Source organism: Falco biarmicus, chromosome 6 (assembly GCF_023638135.1).
Source record: "Falco biarmicus isolate bFalBia1 chromosome 6, bFalBia1.pri, whole genome shotgun sequence".
Classification (NCBI taxonomy): Eukaryota; Metazoa; Chordata; class Aves; order Falconiformes; family Falconidae; genus Falco; species Falco biarmicus.
The window spans coordinates 17,206,373-17,220,651 of NC_079293.1; positions in this window are offsets into that span (position 1 = coordinate 17,206,373).

Consider the following 14,279-nt stretch of genomic DNA (forward strand, 5'->3'; position numbering starts at 1 on the left):
ATCTAAGTAATTTTTCCTAGGTTTAGTACACTACCTTCTTCTCACCTGAGAACACTAAATTCATAAGAGTTTCCTCTCCAACATCAAACTAAAAATTTTAGTTCTGAGCACAGAGCAACTGCAGAGAAAAGCAGAGAACTCCCAGGCCCCATAAGCTGAGACAGGACTTACTCCTGTACCAAGTAGCAGGGTGGTATGTGTGTCTCCCACTTCACATTCCAGTTGCAGGAGAGAGCTGCTGAGTTGATGTACAAGTATGAGAGTAATCTTCATGCTTCACGTAAAGAGGATGTTACCGGGGTTCTTTCCTTTGCAAACTTTACGTGATAACAATGTTGTTACACCTTTCAGTTTAGGATTCAGACATCCTCTGAAGCTACACTGTTTGTGTCTCAGATGGGCTTGAAAGCCCAAGTGGAATTTAATAATAGTTCATCTGCAAAGTGGTCAGCTGCTTGCCTCATTTCTGTGATGTTTCTTACCCTCAGTTTTGTTCTCCAGGCCCAGGCCTCGAAATCACATTATTCTAAAATTTAAAAGCAAACAATTACAATGTAATACTTAAATAATCTGTATAATGAATCAGCCTACAATCATCTACAAAATGGCACTCAAGAGACAGCAGGTCCAGGTTACACACTCTGTTTTCAAAAGCTCTTTCAGACTATAAGAGTGATTTGCACACCAGTGTAAATCATTGCTTTCTCAGCAAGCACATTCCTGTAAACTGGTATTAATGTCAAATTTATGCTCATAAAAGCATGCAGACTGAAAGAATAAGTGACAGGCATTGATTTAATTTCTTGTCGTGCATATATTTGCATAGTATTTACAGATTAATAAGTGAGACATACCTTGTGTAAATCAATAGCTATCCTGCCTGTATAGCGTAAATTTCATTATTCATGGTCTTACACTATGTTGCATGAAACATTAAAGATACAAGTAAAACAACTATGGATTGCTTTGAAGGACACAGGGAAGGTCATTTTCTTAGAAAGACAGAAATTTCACTCTCTGCCCTCTTCTCCATTCTTTCATATTCTCTTACCTGTTTCCCATTCAATCAAACACAGATGAAAGCATCTCAAAGGGTCATCATGAGGCATTACTATTAAGTGTTTGTAAATGTCTGAGAAAAGTATCATTATTTTACAGGCATGAATGCCTTCTAGTTCACAGTGTCATGCCATTTTGTAACCTTGTAGACCCGTATAAAGTTATTACTTCTATTTCAAGAAGAGGAGGCTACACTGTAAAGAAGGGTCAGCACTTGCTTCCCATCTCCCCACAGAATTTTATCACCATACATCAACATCATTGTTTATTTGTGATTACTGTTTTAGATTAAGACAACGTGATTTTAGCCTCATTTTGTTCCCTTTACCCAAACAAGTCTCTCTGTGGAAGGTGCTCCCTGTATGAGGAAACATCTAGAAATCCTGTAAGTTCATTTCTACAAAACATATTGAGGACAAATAGGGTGAGGAGGCAGGGTGACGAAGGAACTGTGACACACTCAGCAAAACACAGTAACCGCTTTGTCCCAGTGGAACCCTGCCAGCAACAAGAGGTTTGGTTAACTTGGAAGTCATGTTGACAGGACTGCCACTGACTACCACCGGCCAGCTGTGTGGTATAATGGACTCTGCGCTAAGGCTATCCCAGCTAACACACAGCACAGAAATGGCAGCATACACCATGACATCACTTAGTTCCTAGCCTGCTTGACCAGGCAGGAAAAATAAGAGTTTGGGATGGGAATTAGGTCTGTGACCATAAAAACAGGAACTTTGTAGTTTTCTCAGACCACAGCCATTGCACAGGCATCAGGTGCTCCTGCCTTTCCTCCAGGAATGGGGGCAAACCACAGAGAAAGAAGCATGAGGGAGCAGAAAGTAGCGGGAATGGAAGAAGGAAGTTGCACAAAAGCCAGCTGCTGTTCAGTGCATGTGTCTGAGCCCAGTGCATGATCGCTGTAATCTCTCCTCTGTTCCTACTCAATCCTCTTTTCTGTCTTCTGTGTGGGTGCGCACTCTCTTCTGAGCCCACTGGGTGAGCCCTAGCAACCTCCAAATCAGACTGGACACTGAGCAGCGTACAAGGTCCAAGTGCCAGTCACCAAGGTAGAACCATAAGCCTGGGGGCTCAGGAGTCTTGGGGTCAGCAACTAGAGACGACCAGGGCCTGGGGGCCAGTTTCTAGACAGAGCAAGCATCAAACACCAGCTTTTGGAGAGACGCACAGCATTTCAGTGTGTGTCTGTCCAAAGCAAACTTCAACCCCAACAAGCAAGTGAGGAGGAACAGACTTGGGTTATCTGTGCTTTATGGCCACATGAGTGCTGTTTTTCACGTTGATAAAAACACTGGTATCTGTGGCGATTTGCACGGCCAGCCAATGTGTGCCTTTATAACAGAGATGGACAGCGCTGAGATTAGGAATACCATCATGCCGTGACACATGGTATGCTGCCACCAAACTACATACATGCCAGTGAAGCTGCTGCGCTCAGAACCCCAAATTCCATGTCTATCATGTTTTAACTGTCCTGGTTTTCAAATCTTCACTAAAACTAGTAGAAGCCAGCACTCAGTATCTGGGCAAGTTCCTTTAACACAGTATTGATCAAAGCTGTATTATTTCCAAGCAGAGAAATGCTATCACATTGAACCTGGAATTAATTTTGCTTTTCCATAACTGAACAACAGTAAAGTTGACAAATTCTTGGTATTGAATTCCAGTAAAGCCCAAACAACCAGGAGAGGTCATAGAGCCTTTCAGGAACTTGTCTTTCACCTGAAATTGTGAACTGGGAAATGGCAGAAGGATGCTGAACGGGTAGGCTGTTCTGCTATTAGAGAAAATGCAGTGGAAGCTGTGAGCCCTCGCTGCTCAAGCCAAGCACAGAAAGACGATGCTATGAATTTACGAAGATAAAATGTGACCAGAAAAACTCTCACCATGCCCTGCCTGATCCTATAAACCCTGGCACATCGCACCACAAGATCTAATCTTTTATAGTTGACAGCACTATTGGTGCTTCATAATATGAAAGAAAATAAATCCTCAAGGAAAAAAAATAAAGCTCACATAAAAGCATGGTTTAACATTTGTTTTACTTCTCAAAAACCTTTTGCTCACCCTGACTGATCTTAGCATGATCAAATGGAAAACAAATCTCCACAGAAATAACAGAGCTGTCTTTCTGGGCTTTCAGATCCTTTGGAGAGGTGGAGAGGGCACTCGACTTAAAAGTGTTGTTTTCTGGTTCTTTCTTCCCTCCTTCTCAATATCCAAAAAAACAGAGTGTAGAAATGGGGGTGAAGCCCTTAAATCTAGGAAGGCAAAAATTCCAACTTTCTCAGCAAAAGGGAGCAGTTAAAAGCAAGTTAAAGAATACCAGTGGCAATGGCAGAAGTAAAACTCAAACAAGGAGCTTTCTAAAGGGGCTTAAATACAAACTTGCAAGCCTGCCCAGTCCTGAAAGGAGAGCCTGTGAACATAAAGGGGGAACAGATGCAATAAGAGAGTTCAGAGGTCTTCTGCCATCATTTATCTAGGATAGAAAAAGGAATGAAAAATGAGTGGAGCAAGAAGTGGGCTATCTAGAAGTTGTAAGCATCTACAGCTACAGTAACGTAAGAGGTTGATCAAGGAATCGGGAAACAGGATGGTAAGACTTTTCCCATTGGATCTTAGTGCATTTGTCACATAATGTGAACGAAAATAGCAAAAGCAAATGGAAAACCTCTCCTCTGGGGTAAATACTAGACTGTGCATTGACAGAAACCTAATAAAGGAGCTTGAAAACATATTGCTAGAAAGCAAGGGGCTGAGAGGACAATAGTGCAGCATTGCAAGTGAAAGTCAAAGCAAAGTCAGAACCTAGGCATCTGAAGAAATAAAAAAATAAAAACTCACTACAGCTACGCACATGCACATCCACCCTTGCAGGAACCCACAACTACTCAAATAAACCACAATTGCAACAGGGTGATGAATAGTTAGGTACACAGCCTCACTGATCCTATTCAGGGTGAGGCATGGTAAGGCTGTTAAGGGGCAGGGGGAGATTTCTTTTTATCCCATGTTTCTAATGGCTATTTTTGTTATTGTTCTTCAGTAACACCAACAAAAACACTGGAAAGCTGTACTGAACAGGAAACTAAAACATGCCTACTGCAAGAGACAGCTTTTTTAACTTCCATCTCACTAGCATCCGTCTATATGAATAATGTCAACAAGTCACTGTCTATCCTTCATTCTATTACAGTATAGTCTCCCCCCACTTTTATTATGCTATTCTATTTCAACTTGATGAATTATCTATATTACTTTTTTGAGAAATATTCCCCCTAGGGATGGACATACTTAGTTTAGAAAGTCTCCATCAGAAAGAGGAAAAAGAGGAGGAAAACATAAAGTGGGGGCCCAGCTAAATAGTTTCATTGGCATTGAGTTCATTTTCTGACTCTTTTCTCCATTGATCCTGTGAGCGATAAGCTCACCCATTCAACCAAAGAAAACAGGCTCAGTAACTGTCAAGCACAAACTAGTAGGTTGCAACAAGGCCTTTACCATTGGTCAGATTCTAGTGTCCATGCTGTTTCTCCTTCCTCCAGAGGTCAGGCCACACTGCTTCTCCTTCATCCAACCACCTGTCACACACTCCTCAGGGCTATTTAACTACTTAGCAGAAGGAGCTACAGCTGCACATTGTCCATGTCAATCAACCCACTGCCTCTGAGGCAAGGCCACAGCTGCATATTATCAATGCTAATCAACCCACTGCCTGCCTTCCTCTACAAGTAACTTTTTCTTTGAAAGTGGCAAAAGCTAACAAAGTAATTTTCCCCACAGCAACTGTTGGCTGAATAGGCAGGTATGCTGCGGATTACATAGTAAAGTAGATTTCATGTCTAATAGAGACCAATTTGAGGTCAAAATCTGTGACTCCATGTATATTTTTTTTTGTCTTCCTCTCCAATATGAGAAATTAAAGGAAATAAAACATGCTAAGTCACCTTCTCTTTGTGGGCACAGTTATTAATGGATTTTGTAACATTTCTGCATTCCAGCAGACTTTAACAAGTGCTGCTGGTAAGACTGCTTCTCCTTTCTGCAGTGCTGAGGACCAAGGGCTCCACAGGCCAGGCACACATGGTTTACCTTGTTTGCTACTGTTACAGCAGCCTATACTGCCATGTGAATATGGTAAAGGCATTCCCATGGAGTCAGAAATTCCATGCTGAGCATGTAAGCTTCTATTCTGTTGGGTTACTGCAGAAATGCTTTTATGCTGAGAGACCTGTTTTGTCATCATAGCAATTTTGGACAAGAAGACCCTATAGATGTTAAAAAAAAAATAAAAAAAAAATTGGGAAAATAAGCTCCACCAGTTGAGCTGAGTTTCAAATAAACCTGTAACTAATAATATGTGTGTTCTGCTAGTGTGAAAATCATTATAGGCCTAATCAGTCCTTGAGGAACCATAAGCCATCTTTGCCATGTAGGGTGATTGCAGTACAAAACCTCCTGCTTACCCTTTCTTCACACCTGTTTGTTTTAATTCAGTTTACCACTAACTACTTTTTAATAATTTTTCATACTTAAAATTCACAAGTGCCTATTTGTTTAGAATTAGAAAATGTCCTTCTATGCATTCAGTGAAAATGTTAAACATTCCACAAACATTCCTCAAAATTCAGCATATGTCACAAAAAAATTACTTCTTTAGTGCCACTTTTTTACACACACACACACCCCAAAGATATGGATCATTGTTGTTTCCTTACCTAAAGGGGATGAGCCACCTAGAGAGCCTGGTAGCTTCCCCTTGCTAAACAAGTGTCCAAGGCTTAAATTGGAATGAGGTAGTATGAATGGTCCTGCACGCTGCAACACCCATTCTTACTGAAGACCCAATGTGATAAGTTCTAGACTCATAGTCTAGCTACCATCTTATCTCATCATTTGGTCTAGGCATAGACCTTTCTCTCATAGGGAAATTGTATGGGTCTGATTTGCATTTCTGTAAGATGTTTAGCTTCTAAATATAGTATTTACTTTTAATAAATGTTTTAAATATCAAATACTTTGTCTATGTCATGTTGTATGGTGTAAAAACTTGTCTACACACCCACAGAGGAGCACAGACAACAGCAGATGAGGCAGCCCAAGTGCCACCCTGCCCCAGCTCCTCCCAGCCCCATCCCAGGAGCCACCAGCCCATTCCAGGCCCATCTCCACAGGCCAGAGGAGCACAGAGGCGCCAGAGCAGACAGGAACACAAACCAAGGGCTATCCCAGGAAAGCCTGTCAACATAGGGCAGCAGAAAGGTGCTTATCAACAGCCTGACCCTTGTCTTGCAGGGCTCCAAAAATCTGATACTCTGTCATCATCAGAAAAAAAGATTTAGAAATTGATTTAGCAAAAGAGTCCTTTTGGCCCGTGCTATTTATCAGCACTCATGACCTTGAAAAGACATTTGCATTTAAGAAGAGGACTTTACTGTTTGACTCAGGAATGTCTTTGATGTCATCCCATTCATTTCACACTCTACCCCCACCCCCCTCAAAAAAAAAATCCTCCTTCACTGAACACTGGGGGGAAAAAAACTGTGAACAGGCTGTTCCTTAGAGAAACCCTGACATTTATCTCAACAGTGAGTTCACTGCCTATGAATCTCCACCTCCTTTCTTTGAAAGTCACATTTTGAACTCCTTTTCCTGGTCTTTAACTACATCATCTATACACAGGCCATCCAGGCACAAAAGCCCTTTTGCCCACACAAGAGCTCTGCCCAGAGCTCACCGTGCAATTCAATAAACTTGGCAGTAATCTCTACTCCGCACAGCTGCCTCATTGCAAAAAAGGAGCTCAGTCACCTTCATTGAATTGAACAGGGGTCCTTACTGTAGTTATTACTTTTAATAAGATTTCTCGTAGTTTGAGAACAAAGACCTATTTGTGCCATTAGAACCTTTCAGCTTAAAACAGTATGAAATGCCATCCTTTCTGGGACAGTCACTGGAGGATGTCCCACTGTTCTTTGTACCATATTGCTTAGCCCTTGTTTAAAAGCAGTTTCTATTAAGCAACCATTTTTTCTGTTACTTTGAACAGTAGCTTCAGAAAGACTTTTCCAATATATTGAAAAAAACAACCAATCACTATGTATATAAGCAGTTAACCAAATTTAAAAAGTGTGCTATTGCCAAGCCTCACATCTGTTTCATGAGCATGTAATAATCACTAGTTCCTTTACATGGCAGGGGCGGAGGTTATATGTTTTGGAAGAGGTTAACACATCAGCATCAGAATCCATTATTACATTTCCATGAGGTTTCACGCACATTCTCTTGGGATGACAAACTTTTACACCATTTAATGTGCTTACTCTTTGCTGCATTAAAAGGATTATCATATTCTTAGCTGAGAGTATCATTACATATAATTTTGACTTTTTTGGTGTAAGTACCCTTATGTTTCCCACAAGGGAAAAAAAAAAGTCTAGAGGTGCCTTGTAACTTGGTTATTTTTTCCCAGCAGGGAGTCTTGTTACAGATTAGTAGTCAAATTTTGTTATAGCTCTGACTGGAATGGGTCTGTTCTTAGGTGGACGGCTACTCACTTGAGTACTGACAGTCTTTACATTCCCACCATTCCCCTCAAAAGGAGAGAATCTTGCAATTATTGGGAACGAATCCTAAAGCACTGCTATACACAGAGTCATTCTAATTACCACTAGCCAAAAGCAAAAATAGTGGTGGTGGAATAGCCTAGAGGTAGAGCTTTGCAATTGGCTAGGTTAAGCTGGGCATTCACAGTAATTGCCAACTGTAGGCTAACTTGAGGAGACTCTCAGTTCTCTGGAGCCACCTTTGCTCACTAAGAATTAGTAGGGGGATTCAGACTGGAGCTTTATAGATGGAAACTAAAGGGGGATGCTGCAGCCCACTCTTAGTAGGGGTTCCACACCTTTGAAATTCATACTTTCCTCTTTGCTTGAAACAGCCCAGCTCTGATGACCTCCAGATTACATTGCACAGCCCTCATTTTTCCTGAACTTTGTACGTAGTAGGATAGAGGAGATTAAAAATGTTCTAAGGAATGATTTTTCAGCAGGGGTGTCTTTCAGTGCTGCACTTAGGATTCCTAAGCTTTATATTATGTCAAAAGTTCTGGGTACATATTCAGAAAATGTCCTTTTAGTGTTCCAGAAGCCTAAATACATAAATTCAGACCTTATAATGAACTGTAGCTTTCAAAATAAATGTACATTTTTAAAGTTATATTTATATTTCAAGTAATGACAATTTCACTAAAACCCAAGTAATGGTCAGGTAATGACGGTTTCACAAGACTGCATTGAAAGAGCGGAAACTGAAAAATCCAGAAGTTGTATTTACAGATTCCTAGAAGATATTTTTTTAAAGCATTACCATCTTAGCAAGAAATTTCATCCACAGCAAACAAGAAAATACATATAGAGATAGATAGATAGATAGATAGATTTATACACAGGGTGCTTTTCTGGAGTCTGATTTCTCAACAGTTCCTTGGTTAAAAGAAATTAGAGGCACTAAATTTATTAATTTCTTGAGAGCCTTTAACAGGTACTTGCAATTATTAAAGGTGCTAGGCCAAAATAATGTAGATCGTTCTGTCTTTTAATGGTCCCTGAATAACATCCAAGTATCTGGTACGGTCTCAGAGAAACTAAGGTACATCTGTCTTCCATAACCAAATCTATTCCCTCTCAACCCTCTATTTAGTAGCTACATCTGTTCTCTTTTGACCCATGGTAAGGTAATAAACTTCCAGATCTCAGTGTGGCCTGTGCTGGCTGAAATGATCAGAGTTTTGTAGAAAAGTAATTTTTTTAGAGAAACAACTCTGCAGACTTAAAACACATGGAGCATATAAACCGAAGTTAATTGGGCACATAATGATTCTTGAGCCATAAGGTTAAGTATTGAAAAACAAGGAGATAAACAAATCCCATACACCAGCCTACGGTGCATGCCATGTTGTAATTGATGTAATACACTGCTTAGCTTTCTTTCAGAGAGAAAGAAGTGTTAGGGAGTGAAGTGAAGCAAATAATGCAATACATTAACAGAAACAATAGTCATTGTATTAATTTGAAAAAATGCTGTAACAGAGCAGTCCTCTAATCTTGTAAGAATTCATCCCAGAACTACTTCACAGTTAGAAACCATAGGATTTAGCTCCTAACAAGAATAGACATTAAGCCTTGTGGAAAAAAACCTGACCAAGCCATCTACAGAAATAGCACAATTTGTAACTATGATACTGCACTGCCGACTTTGATTTTTAAGAGATTAGTGATAACAGAGGTTCTTTCTGCATATAACAATATTTCCACAACCAGCTATTCTGAATGCAGGACCACAGTCTACTGCTAGTAGGTCAGGGTCTGACAGCTTTGGAGGGGGTTTGTCTGTCAATAGTGGTTTACTTGCAATGTTTAGGTCTTTATACTCTACCCAAACAGTCAAACAAGACTAATCTATTTTATTAGGTTTACTTAGTTTTCCAAGGCATTTCCAATTTCTCTTTCTTCTGCTGTAGCTATTATTTTTATTTGAAACTGAAAGTTGTTCTTTAAACACAGAAAACTTTTACTGCTTCCTAGCAAAACATATTTATTCCCATTCATTTTATTTAGGCAGTATTGTAGGTACACATTTTCTAAACATCTAAACACCTAAAATCTTCTTCAGAGATAAAGGGAACTGATTCACAGATATCTCATTTTGTCTATCTTTCATCTGGGATTGAATTCTCTCGCTCAATTTGAAACAGAAAACAGCCCTTTATGCTATTAATGGATTTTCTTTTCAATTAAAACAATATAGTAATTATTATAAACTGAGGCAGAACAATAATGAACATTCCTTCAGCACAATCAAAACCAGGAATTTTACATGAGATAAAAGAATATCTTGAATCATTCCAAGATTAAAATTATTTCATTCCACATACAAGTGACGCTTATGGAACACTCACTAATCTTGAAAAATTAAGCAAAACTGTGAATGCTTTCTCAACCCCTAAGGTAAGCCATTTAAGGCTATAGACTGTTTTATACTTTAGTACAAAAAGGTTGCTTGTAGCTGTCACCTTCCCTTCTCTGCAGAATATATTCATGCAGCTTGACACAGGGTGACATAAGCACTGTATTCTAGAAAGGTGGATATATGCATGCTACTGTATAAATGTGGGAAAAGGGAAAATCCAAACAGCCCTTAGCTCACAGACATGAGCAGGCATTCTACATAAAATGGCAGAAGGGCATGCTGTCTTAGCTTCGGCAAACTACAGAAAAGAAAGAGGAATCTGTAAGGGTGTCATTAGAACCGGTATGCCTGAAATGCCATAAAGCCCTCAAGTTTCCTGACTACATTCTTGTACACAGATGCCTACTTCTTTCACTGCTTAGAAATTCTGTCACTGGGGCTGAACAGGTTATTCCACTGAACTGGTCTGTCTCTTTTTGAGGGAATTTCTTCCAAAGTGAATATGCTTGAATCCAAGCCCAGAAGAGACTTGATCTAATAAGTGTCCAGTAAGTTTTTCCTCCATTGTGCTGCAGAACAGCTGTTAAAAATAGGGAAACAATGGGAAGAAAAAAAAAAGAAAAAAAAAAAAAAAGGAGTGGTGCTTTCCCTTCCTTTTGCTGCAGCTCCATAATTGGGATACCTCCCAAAAGCAAAGAGACACCCCTCTGACAGTCACCAGCCTAAAGGGGTGCTGGTCATTGCTGCTCTCCATTACAGAGAAGCTGCACACTTCTCTATAAAACACCTAGATAACACTAAAGGCGCTTTCCACATCTTGTGTGCCCAAGAGCAGAGAAACAATATGGAAAGCAGGAGAGAGGAATTCTGATTCTGGAGGGCATGTGGGGAATGTGATCCTGCTTTCAACCCCTGCTCCGAGAACGATTCAACCTGGGATGAAAAACAGGAAAAACAGCTGGAGAGTACTGAAGCTGTTTTTCTCAAAAATAAATTGGGACTCTAACGAGCTCATCCAATGCTGAGATGGTGAGTCTTGCACTGTTGGATGCAGTGGGGTCTTGTTTGCAAGTTATTTGATATCATATCCTTCTTTTACAGTTATAGATTGTAACTACAAATGACAGACAAGTAAAAATTCATAAGAACAGAGGGCTGGAAAGCACCTGAACAAGGTGGGATATTATGAAACAATCTGAGACCATCCCTAGCAAGGTTCATCTCAGCTGTTCTTCACAATCTTTAATGCCACAAGATCCTTAATGCAGCCTCTTCTGGACTTTCACAATTCTAACTATGAAAAAGGCTTTTTTCATATCCACCTTAAGCTATCTTGCCTTCAAATTATATTTTCTTCTTTTCTTTTTCCCAGTGACTCTGTGGAATAGTTGATCACAGGTATCTTTATAAAAATCTTTAACATCTCAGAAAACAGCTCCAGTCCCTCCTCAGTCTTTCATACTTCTGCAAAACAGCTACAACTCTTTCAAACATTTTTTGGCTGTTGTTGTTGCTTGGGCTTCATAAATCTCTCATAATTATTAATGCTCTTTTCTGGATGGTCTGCAATTTGTTTACATCTTTCCTGAGGCTTGGTACACAACACTGGACATAGTTCTCCAGGTAACCTCACTAACACCAACTGGAGTTAAATAATTACCCCTCCTGTCTGACTTATCCTCTTCCTTATAATACTAATTCCAGAATGAGATTAGGTTCCTGGCAACAGCACTGTTTCTCAGCCTTGTTTATATGCATCTTGCATTATAATCCCCTGCCCTTATCAGAAGTAATGTTGTCTACTTATTTCCACCTTTCAGTATTTGTGTTTGATACTTGCCTCTGAAGAACTGTACTTTGTGTTTGCTTTTATTTCATATTGCTGATATCAGAGCATTTCTTCAAACCATGAGCTCAAATGAAGGAGTTCGCAGATGCTGTTTTGATCCATTTTACTTACAAGAATATGAGTTAAAATGACATGCATTTCTATGATTTCCTTTATATTCTTGGCACAATCAAGAACTAGTCATCACCATATTTCCTTACTCACCTCACACTTTTACCCAGCCACCCACATTTTCATTCTCTCAATATTTTTTTTTCTTGTTCTTTTTTACTTGGAAGAAATCAGAGAACGATTAATGATTTTCTTTCCTTGGTAGACTAAAGGTCACCTTTCACAACATGAAAGAATTACAAAATGTACTTGAACTAAAAAAAGAAAATAACAATTTGCACCAAAAATGGAAAGATATATAAATTTGGACTCAAGCCTATTCCATCGATATATATCACTCAACTGAAATAAGAGATTTTTTGGGTTAATTCATATCACAGGACTACTCAATATAATGTAGATGTTATCTCGTCATCAAGGAAGATGTCAAGGAGCATATGTTAGCTCTCTAGTCCACCAAAAAACTGACCTGTTGGGAAGTGTTGTTCAAAGGGGGAAAGACCACGGATGCTGTAATGGTGGAACTTTCCCTGCAGAGCCAAGCCAGGAAAAACTGGTAGACAATTTCTTTTGAAAATTTACATTTTTATTATTCTTTTGACAATTGTTTTGAAATTAAATAGCACAGAAAGCCATTAGTAGTTTCTAACCAACAGGGGGGATGTTATTGCAAATACCAAAGGAAAGGGCATCTAGAAAAAAACAAGTGAAATTACATGTTTAGAGGAAACAAGAACAGGCAAATAAAAATTGGTATTTAAGAAGACAGATTTCAAGGTACTGATGAAATTTTAAGATACAGCCCCTTGGAAGGCTGATCAAGGTGGAAACCTGTTAAAGAGACTGAGTTCCTTGAAGAAACTGCATTAAGAGTAAATACATAAACAATCCCACCACAGAAGAATGAAAAGAAGTATAGCAAACAGCCTGATGTTGCTAACGTGCTTTATGGATTTCAAATGCAAGGAGGAGGTGTACAGGAATGCTGACAAGGTCAGCTTAAAAAAAAACCAAAACAAAAACAAAAACCTAAATTTTACCATGACAAGTAGAGAGAAAATACAAGGTACAATCTGGGATGAAAATGGCAAAGTACATGGAGAATGGGACTGTATATCCCCCATGTCTGTGTTTGAAAATTTTCCTCACCTGGAAGTTTTCCATACCAATCTTGATCTCCCGTGTTGCATTTTTCATGGTTTTCTTGTCCTGTCATCCCAACGTGAAAATAGGGTTTTACATCAGTCTTTCAATCCAAAAATCTTTAGCATGCTACTTTGATCTTCTCTTCTAATCCTTAATTACATTATCACTTTGCATTTTCTCCATGGGATCACAAATTCATTCAGTACAGGAGTTGTTTTTCAGCATTCTGTTTTAACCTTCTTGTTCAGCTCGTGATTCAGATTTTTTCTTCTTTTTTTATTAAACATATATACAAAAGCTTTGCCCACACCACAGAATTATTTATTTCCTTCTGGTTTTTTCCTTTGAGACGCACTGCATTTAAGCACTTTAGAAGCATTAATTACTTTCTTTCCACAATACAGCTGTTGTGAGATAGATGCTATTCTTTTTTCACTGAATAGTTGGGAACCTGAGGCACAGATAGTCAAGTTAAAATTGTTAAAAGCATTCATTAATTGCTTATTCCCAAGTTTAGCTAAATAGGAGGGTGATCTTTCAAACCTTAAGCAAGCTCAATGCACAGATCCTGCAGGCATAGCTGGGGATGTTGAGCGTTATCTGCTTCAGCAGGTTTATCCCTCGGTGTAAAACACTGGGAACACATTCATGGCCTTATGATTTAACTGACTGACCCAGTGCCATGCAGCAGCTCTCTGGCAAAGGCAAAACCAAAACCCAGTTTTCCAAACCAGCGCTCTACTCACTGAAGCATTAATGGGTGGTTATGCACTTAAAGATCGTGTCTGTGTATGGAAGACCAGAAGCTGTATGGGTAACCATATCCCTGGTATTCCGTATCCTGACTTTGTAACATTTACCGTAGTCAGATACTCTCAGGAGACACATAGGGAGCATGGAGAGAGGAGTCTTGCTGTGCTCACTTTTGATATTTGACATTAGTTTCCCCCAGAAAAAGGAGGCCCTCAAGGGAAAATCCCAGTAATTTCAGACTGGATCATACCCTGTCCAAAGTTACCAATTGACACAAAGCACGAAAAAGAGCTCGTGTCTCTATGAAAAGATTTCTACATTCAGGAAAATTTTCACCAGTATTGGGATCTGCTCACCAAATACCTTACCA